The sequence below is a fragment of the Hyla sarda genome, chromosome 9 (assembly GCF_029499605.1).
Source record: "Hyla sarda isolate aHylSar1 chromosome 9, aHylSar1.hap1, whole genome shotgun sequence".
In the NCBI taxonomy this organism is placed as follows: Eukaryota; Metazoa; Chordata; class Amphibia; order Anura; family Hylidae; genus Hyla; species Hyla sarda.
Window position 1 is genome coordinate 151894552 of NC_079197.1, and position 7500 is coordinate 151902051.

Here is a 7500-nt window from a genome sequence, read left to right on the forward strand (position 1 = left end):
GTATGGGGAAGAAACTACTCTTGAGTCTGGCGCCTTAGACCACTCGGCCATCCTGACAAACACAGCTACCGTACCATTTCCTCTTCCCCCTTGGGAACACTAAAAATGTTAAATATCCCTTTGTTATTGTCGGAGAATGAAGAATATCAATGTTTGTTGATTAGAGAGAGAAACAGCAATTTTTTTTTTTTTCAGAAGTGGGAGATCAGTGATAAGTGGAAATCATCTTTTACACATTGTAGTTCATCTTGGATCGCTTTAAAGTGGTTTGAAATCCTTAACGCAGGCCAACCAAACAAGACTGCGTGGCCTAATGGATAAGGCGTCTGACTTCGGATCAGAAGATTGAGGGTTTGAGTCCCTTCGTGGTCGCAGTGGCACTTGGTTGACATGTTCATCTCCTTTTAACGTTCGTAAGAATGTGCTCTCATGACTCCTAAAAGTAGAATATCAGTTAGAGGCACGTGACCGTGTCTTAGGCCAAAAACGCATTGTCAGAAGTGGGATTTGAACCCACGCCTCCATCTGGAGACAAGTACACCCAAGTATGGGGAAGAAACTACTCTTGAGTCTGGCACCTTAGACCACTCGGCCATCATGACAAACACAGCTACCATACCTTTTCCTCTTCCCCCTTGGCAACGCTAAAAATGTTAAATATCCCTTTGTTATTGTCGGAGAATGAAGAATATCAATGTTTGTTGATTAGAGAGAGAAACAGCAATCTTTTTTTTTTTCAGAAGTGGGAGATCAGTGATAAGTGGAAATCATCTTTTACACATTGTAATTAATCTTGGATAGTTTTAAAGTAGTTCGGAATCCTTAACACTGGCCAACCAGTCAGGACCGTGTGGCCTAATGGATAAGGCGTCTGACTTCGGATCAGAAGATTGAGGGTTCGAGTCCCTTCGTGGTCGCAGTGGCACTTGGTTGACGTGTTCATCTCCTTTTAACGTTCGTAAGAATGTGCTCTCATGACTCCTAAAAGTAAAATATCAGTTAGAGGCACGTCACCGTGTCTTAGGCTAAAAACACATTGTCAGAAGTGGGATTTGAACCCACGCCTCCATCTGGAGACCAGAACACCCAAGTATGGGGAAGAAACTACTCTTGAGTCTGGCGCCTTAGACCACTCGGCCATCCTGACAAACACAGCTTCCTTACCTTTTCCTCTTTCCACTTGGGAACACTATAAATGTTAAATATCCCTTTGTTATAGTCGGAGGATGAAGAATATCAATGTTTGTTGATTAGAGAGAGAAACAGCAATCTCTTTTTTTTTCAGAAGTGGGAGATCAGTGATAAGTGGAAATCATCTTTTACACATTGTAGTTCATCTTGGATCGCTTTAAAGTGGTTCGAAAGCCTTAACGCAGGCCAACCAAAGAAGACCGCGTGGCCTAATGGATAAGGCGTCTGACTTTGAATCAGAAGATTGAGGGTTCGAGTCCCTTGTGGTAGCATTTGGTTGACTTGTTCATTTCCTCTTTTAACGTTCGTAAGAATGTGCTCTCATGACTCCTAAAAGTAGAATATCAGTTAGAGGCACGTGACCGTGTCTTAGGCCAAAAACGCATTGTCAGAAGTGGGATTTGAACCCACGCCTCCATCTGGAGACCAGAACACCCAAGTATGGGGAAGAAACTACTCTTGAGTTTGGCACCTTAGACCACTCGGCCATCCTGACTAACACAGCTACCGTATCTTTTCCTCTTCCCCCTTGGGAACACTAAAAATTTTAAATATCCCTTTGTTATTGTCGGAGAATGAGGAATATCAATGTTTGTTGATTAGAGAGAGAAACAGCAATCTTTTTTTTTTTCAGAAGTGGGAGATCAGTGATAAGTGGAAATCATCTTTTACACATTGTAATTAATCTTGGATAGTTTTAAAGTAGTTCGGAATCCTTAACACGGGCCAACCAGTCTGGACCGTGTGGCCTAATGGATAAGGCGTCTGACTTCGGATCAGGAGATTGAGGGTTCGAGTCCCTTCGTGGTCGCAGTGACACTTGGTTGACGTGTTCATCTCCTTTTAAAGTTCGTAAGAATGTGCTCTCATGACTCCTAAAAGTAAAATATCAGTTAGAGGCACGTGACCGTGTCTTAGGCCAAAAACGCATTGTCAGAAGTGGGATTTGAACCCACGCCTCCATCTGGAGACCAGAACACCCAAGTATGGGGAAGAAACTACTCTTGAGTCTCGCGCCTTAGACCACTCGGCCATCCTGACTAACACAGCTACCGTATCTTTTCCTCTTCCCTCTTGGGAACACTAAAAATTTTAAATATCCCTTTGTTATTGTCGGAGAATGAGGAATATCAATGTTTGTTGATTAGAGAGAGAAACAGCAATCTTTTTTTTTTTCAGAAGTGGGAGATCAGTGATAAGTGGAAATCATCTTTTACACATTGTAATTAATCTTGGATAGTTTTAAAGTAGTTCGGAATCCTTAACACGGGCCAACCAGTCAGGACCTTGTGGCCTAATGGATAAGGCGTCTGACTTTGGATCAGAAGATTGAGGGTTCGAGTCCCTTCGTGGTCGCAGTGGCACTTGGTTGACGTGTTCATCTCCTTTTAACGTTCGTAAGAATGTGCTCTCATGACTCCTAAAAGTAAAATATCAGTTAGAGGCACGTGACCGTGTCTTAGGCCAAAAACACATTGTCAGAAATGGGATTTGAACCCACGCCTCCATCTGGAGACCAGAACACCCAAGTATGGGGAAGAAACTACTCTTGAGTCTGGCGCCTTAGACCACTCGGTCATCCTGACAAACACAGCTTCCTTTCCTTTTCCTCTTCCCCCTTGGGAACACTAAAAATGTTAAATATCCCTTTGTTATTGTCGGAGAATGAAGAATATCAATGTTTGTTGATTAGAGAGAGAAACAGCAATTTTTTTTTTTTTCAGAAGTGGGAGATCAGTGATAAGTGGAAATCATCTTTTACACATTGTAGTTCATCTTGGATCGCTTTAAAGTGGTTCGAAATCCTTAACGCAGGCCAACCAAACAAGACTGCGTGGCCTAATGGATAAGGCGTCTGACTTCGGATCAGAAGATTGAGGGTTTGAGTCCCTTCGTGGTCGCAGTGGCACTTGGTTGACATGTTCATCTCCTTTTAACGTTCGTAAGAATGTGCTCTCATGACTCCTAAAAGTAGAATATCAGTTAGAGGCACGTAACCGTGTCTTAGGCCAAAAACGCATTGTCAGAAGTGGGATTTGAACCCACGCCTCCATCTGGAGACAAGTACACCCAAGTATGGGGAAGAAACTACTCTTGAGTCTGGCGCCTTAGACCACTCGGCCATCATGACAAACACAGCTACCATACCTTTTCCTCTTCCCCCTTGGCAACGCTAAAAATGTTAAATATCCCTTTGTTATTGTCGGAGAATGAAGAATATCAATGTTTGTTGATTAGAGAGAGAAACAGCAATCTTTTTTTTTTTCAGAAGTGGGAGATCAGTGATAAGTGGAAATCATCTTTTACACATTGTAATTAATCTTGGATAGTTTTAAAGTAGTTCGGAATCCTTAACACTGGCCAACCAGTCAGGACCGTGTGGCCTAATGGATAAGGCGTCTGACTTCGGATCAGAAGATTGAGGGTTCGAGTCCCTTCGTGGTCGCAGTGGCACTTGGTTGACGTGTTCATCTCCTTTTAACGTTCGTAAGAATGTGCTCTCATGACTCCTAAAAGTAAAATATCAGTTAGAGGCACGTCACCGTGTCTTAGGCTAAAAACACATTGTCAGAAGTGGGATTTGAACCCACGCCTCCATCTGGAGACCAGAACACCCAAGTATGGGGAAGAAACTACTCTTGAGTCTGGCGCCTTAGACCACTCGGCCATCCTGACAAACACAGCTTCCTTACCTTTTCCTCTTCCCCCTTGGGAACACTATAAATGTTAAATATCCCTTTGTTATAGTCGGAGGATGAAGAATATCAATGTTTGTTGATTAGAGAGAGAAACAGCAATCTCTTTTTTTTTTCAGAAGTGGGAGATCAGTGATAAGTGGAAATCATCTTTTACACATTGTAGTTCATCTTGGATCGCTTTAAAGTGGTTCGAAAGCCTTAACGCAGGCCAACCAAACAAGACCGCGTGGCCTAATGGATAAGGCGTCTGACTTCGGATCAGGAGATTGAGGGTTCGAGTCCCTTCGTGGTCGCAGTGACACTTGGTTGACGTGTTCATCTCCTTTTAAAGTTCGTAAGAATGTGCTCTCATGACTCCTAAAAGTAAAATATCAGTTAGAGGCACGTGACCGTGTCTTAGGCCAAAAACGCATTGTCAGAAGTGGGATTTGAACCCACGCCTCCATCTGGAGACCAGAACACCCAAGTATGGGGAAGAAACTACTCTTGAGTCTCGCGCCTTAGACCACTCGGCCATCCTGACTAACACAGCTACCGTATCTTTTCCTCTTCCCTCTTGGGAACACTAAAAATTTTAAATATCCCTTTGTTATTGTCGGAGAATGAGGAATATCAATGTTTGTTGATTAGAGAGAGAAACAGCAATCTTTTTTTTTTTCAGAAGTGGGAGATCAGTGATAAGTGGAAATCATCTTTTACACATTGTAATTAATCTTGGATAGTTTTAAAGTAGTTCGGAATCCTTAACACGGGCCAACCAGTCAGGACCTTGTGGCCTAATGGATAAGGCGTCTGACTTTGGATCAGAAGATTGAGGGTTCGAGTCCCTTCGTGGTCGCAGTGGCACTTGGTTGACGTGTTCATCTCCTTTTAACGTTCGTAAGAATGTGCTCTCATGACTCCTAAAAGTAAAATATCAGTTAGAGGCACGTGACCGTGTCTTAGGCCAAAAACACATTGTCAGAAGTGGGATTTGAACCCACGCCTCCATCTGGAGACCAGAACACCCAAGTATGGGGAAGAAACTACTCTTGAGTCTGGCGCCTTAGACCACTCGGTCATCCTGACAAACACAGCTTCCTTTCCTTTTCCTCTTCCCCCTTGGGAACACTATAAATGTTAAATATCCCTTTGTTATAGTCGGAGGATGAAGAATATCAATGTTTGTTGATTAGAGAGAGAAACAGCAATCTCTTTTTTTTTCAGAAGTGGGAGATCAGTGATAAGTGGAAATCATCTTTTACACATTGTAGTTCATCTTGGATCGCTTTACAGTGGTTCGAAATCCTTAACGCAGGCCAACCAAACAAGACCGCGTGGCCTAATGGATAAGGTGTCTGACTTCGAATCAGAAGATTGAGGGTTCGAGTCCCTTCGTGGTCGCATTTGGTTGACGTGTTCATTTCCTCTTTTAACGTTCGTAAGAATGTGCTCTCATGACTCCTAAAAGTAGAATATCAGTTAGAGGCACGTGACCGTGTCTTAGGCCAAAAACGCATTGTCAGAAGTGGGATTTGAACCCACGCCTCCATCTGGAGACCAGAACACCCAAGTATGGGGAAGAAACTACTCTTGAGTCTGGCGCCTTAGACCACTCGGCCATCCTGACAAACACAGCTACCGTACCATTTCCTCTTCCCCCTTGGGAACACTAAAAATGTTAAATATCCCTTTGTTATTGTCGGAGAATGAAGAATATCAATGTTTGTTGATTAGAGAGAGAAACAGCAATTTTTTTTTTTTCAGAAGTGGGAGATCAGTGATAAGTGGAAATCATCTTTTACACATTGTAGTTCATCTTGGATCGCTTTAAAGTGGTTTGAAATCCTTAACGCAGGCCAACCAAACAAGACTGCGTGGCCTAATGGATAAGGCGTCTGACTTCGGATCAGAAGATTGAGGGTTTGAGTCCCTTCGTGGTCGCAGTGGCACTTGGTTGACATGTTCATCTCCTTTTAACGTTCGTAAGAATGTGCTCTCATGACTCCTAAAAGTAGAATATCAGTTAGAGGCACGTGACCGTGTCTTAGGCCAAAAACGCATTGTCAGAAGTGGGATTTGAACCCACGCCTCCATCTGGAGACAAGTACACCCAAGTATGGGGAAGAAACTACTCTTGAGTCTGGCACCTTAGACCACTCGGCCATCATGACAAACACAGCTACCATACCTTTTCCTCTTCCCCCTTGGCAACGCTAAAAATGTTAAATATCCCTTTGTTATTGTCGGAGAATGAAGAATATCAATGTTTGTTGATTAGAGAGAGAAACAGCAATCTTTTTTTTTTTCAGAAGTGGGAGATCAGTGATAAGTGGAAATCATCTTTTACACATTGTAATTAATCTTGGATAGTTTTAAAGTAGTTCGGAATCCTTAACACTGGCCAACCAGTCAGGACCGTGTGGCCTAATGGATAAGGCGTCTGACTTCGGTGAAGATTGAGGGTTCGAGTCCCTTCGTGGTCGCAGTGGCACTTGGTTGACGTGTTCATCTCCTTTTAACGTTCGTAAGAATGTGCTCTCATGACTCCTAAAAGTAAAATATCAGTTAGAGGCACGTCACCGTGTCTTAGGCTAAAAACACATTGTCAGAAGTGGGATTTGAACCCACGCCTCCATCTGGAGACCAGAACACCCAAGTATGGGGAAGAAACTACTCTTGAGTCTGGCGCCTTAGACCACTCGGCCATCCTGACAAACACAGCTTCCTTACCTTTTCCTCTTCCCCCTTGGGAACACTATAAATGTTAAATATCCCTTTGTTATAGTCGGAGGATGAAGAATATCAATGTTTGTTGATTAGAGAGAGAAACAGCAATCTCTTTTTTTTTCAGAAGTGGGAGATCAGTGATAAGTGGAAATAATCTTTTACACATTGTAATTAATCTTGGATAGTTTTAAAGTAGTTCGGAATCCTTAACACGGGCCAACCAGTCAGGACCTTGTGGCCTAATGGATAAGGCGTCTGACTTTGGATCAGAAGATTGAGGGTTCGAGTCCCTTCGTGGTCGCAGTGGCACTTGGTTGACGTGTTCATCTCCTTTTAACGTTCGTAAGAATGTGCTCTCATGACTCCTAAAAGTAAAATATCAGTTAGAGGCACGTGACCGTGTCTTAGGCCAAAAACACATTGTCAGAAGTGGGATTTGAACCCACGCCCTCCATCTGGAGACCAGAACACCCAAGTATGGGGAAGAAACTACTCTTGAGTCTGGCGCCTTAGACCACTCGGTCATCCTGACAAACACAGCTTCCTTTCCTTTTCCTCTTCCCCCTTGGGAACACTATAAATGTTAAATATCCCTTTGTTATAGTCGGAGGATGAAGAATATCAATGTTTGTTGATTAGAGAGAGAAACAGCAATCTCTTTTTTTTTCAGAAGTGGGAGATCAGTGATAAGTGGAAATCATCTTTTACACATTGTAGTTCATCTTGGATCGCTTTAAAGTGGTTCGAAATCCTTAACGCAGGCCAACCAAACAAGACCGCGTGGCCTAATGGATAAGGTGTCTGACTTCGAATCAGAAGATTGAGGGTTCGAGTCCCTTCGTGGTCGCATTTGGTTGACGTGTTTCATTTCCTCTTTTAACGTTCGTAAGAATGTGCTCTC

General features: G+C 43.1%; 14 non-coding genes across 14 annotated transcripts in view; 9 read left to right on the forward strand and 5 right to left on the reverse strand.

Moving 5' to 3' along the window:
- Positions 1 to 57, reverse strand: part of TRNAL-CAA (transfer RNA leucine (anticodon CAA)) — a 110-nt gene extending 53 nt beyond the window's left edge. The window contains exon 1 of the tRNA in view: positions 20 to 57. This is a non-coding gene — a tRNA (tRNA-Leu). The remainder of the gene's footprint in view (positions 1 to 19) is intronic.
- Positions 58 to 299: 242 nt separating this feature from the next.
- TRNAR-UCG (transfer RNA arginine (anticodon UCG)) lies at positions 300 to 372 on the forward strand. The gene has a single exon. It is a non-coding gene; the product is annotated as a tRNA-Arg (tRNA).
- A 472-nt stretch (positions 373 to 844) lies between these two features.
- Positions 845 to 917, forward strand: TRNAR-UCG (transfer RNA arginine (anticodon UCG)). The gene has a single exon. It is a non-coding gene; the product is annotated as a tRNA-Arg (tRNA).
- A 120-nt stretch (positions 918 to 1037) lies between these two features.
- On the reverse strand, positions 1038 to 1147 carry TRNAL-CAA (transfer RNA leucine (anticodon CAA)). The gene is made up of 2 exons: positions 1110 to 1147; positions 1038 to 1083 (listed from the first exon to the last, which is right to left on the reverse strand). It is a non-coding gene; the product is annotated as a tRNA-Leu (tRNA).
- Positions 1148 to 1929: 782 nt separating this feature from the next.
- On the forward strand, positions 1930 to 2002 carry TRNAR-UCG (transfer RNA arginine (anticodon UCG)). The gene has a single exon. It is a non-coding gene; the product is annotated as a tRNA-Arg (tRNA).
- A 1017-nt stretch (positions 2003 to 3019) lies between these two features.
- TRNAR-UCG (transfer RNA arginine (anticodon UCG)) lies at positions 3020 to 3092 on the forward strand. The gene has a single exon. It is a non-coding gene; the product is annotated as a tRNA-Arg (tRNA).
- Positions 3093 to 3564: 472 nt separating this feature from the next.
- Positions 3565 to 3637, forward strand: TRNAR-UCG (transfer RNA arginine (anticodon UCG)). The gene has a single exon. It is a non-coding gene; the product is annotated as a tRNA-Arg (tRNA).
- A 120-nt stretch (positions 3638 to 3757) lies between these two features.
- On the reverse strand, positions 3758 to 3867 carry TRNAL-CAA (transfer RNA leucine (anticodon CAA)). The gene is made up of 2 exons: positions 3830 to 3867; positions 3758 to 3803 (listed from the first exon to the last, which is right to left on the reverse strand). It is a non-coding gene; the product is annotated as a tRNA-Leu (tRNA).
- A 243-nt stretch (positions 3868 to 4110) lies between these two features.
- TRNAR-UCG (transfer RNA arginine (anticodon UCG)) lies at positions 4111 to 4183 on the forward strand. The gene has a single exon. It is a non-coding gene; the product is annotated as a tRNA-Arg (tRNA).
- Positions 4184 to 5200: 1017 nt separating this feature from the next.
- Positions 5201 to 5273, forward strand: TRNAR-UCG (transfer RNA arginine (anticodon UCG)). Its single transcript has one exon. It is a non-coding gene; the product is annotated as a tRNA-Arg (tRNA).
- A 116-nt stretch (positions 5274 to 5389) lies between these two features.
- TRNAL-CAA (transfer RNA leucine (anticodon CAA)) lies at positions 5390 to 5499 on the reverse strand. Its single transcript has 2 exons — positions 5462 to 5499; positions 5390 to 5435 (listed from the first exon to the last, which is right to left on the reverse strand). It is a non-coding gene; the product is annotated as a tRNA-Leu (tRNA).
- A 241-nt stretch (positions 5500 to 5740) lies between these two features.
- On the forward strand, positions 5741 to 5813 carry TRNAR-UCG (transfer RNA arginine (anticodon UCG)). Its single transcript has one exon. It is a non-coding gene; the product is annotated as a tRNA-Arg (tRNA).
- Positions 5814 to 6475: 662 nt separating this feature from the next.
- On the reverse strand, positions 6476 to 6585 carry TRNAL-CAA (transfer RNA leucine (anticodon CAA)). Its single transcript has 2 exons — positions 6548 to 6585; positions 6476 to 6521 (listed from the first exon to the last, which is right to left on the reverse strand). It is a non-coding gene; the product is annotated as a tRNA-Leu (tRNA).
- A 788-nt stretch (positions 6586 to 7373) lies between these two features.
- TRNAR-UCG (transfer RNA arginine (anticodon UCG)) lies at positions 7374 to 7446 on the forward strand. The gene has a single exon. It is a non-coding gene; the product is annotated as a tRNA-Arg (tRNA).
- The last annotated feature ends 54 nt before the right edge of the window (positions 7447 to 7500 follow it).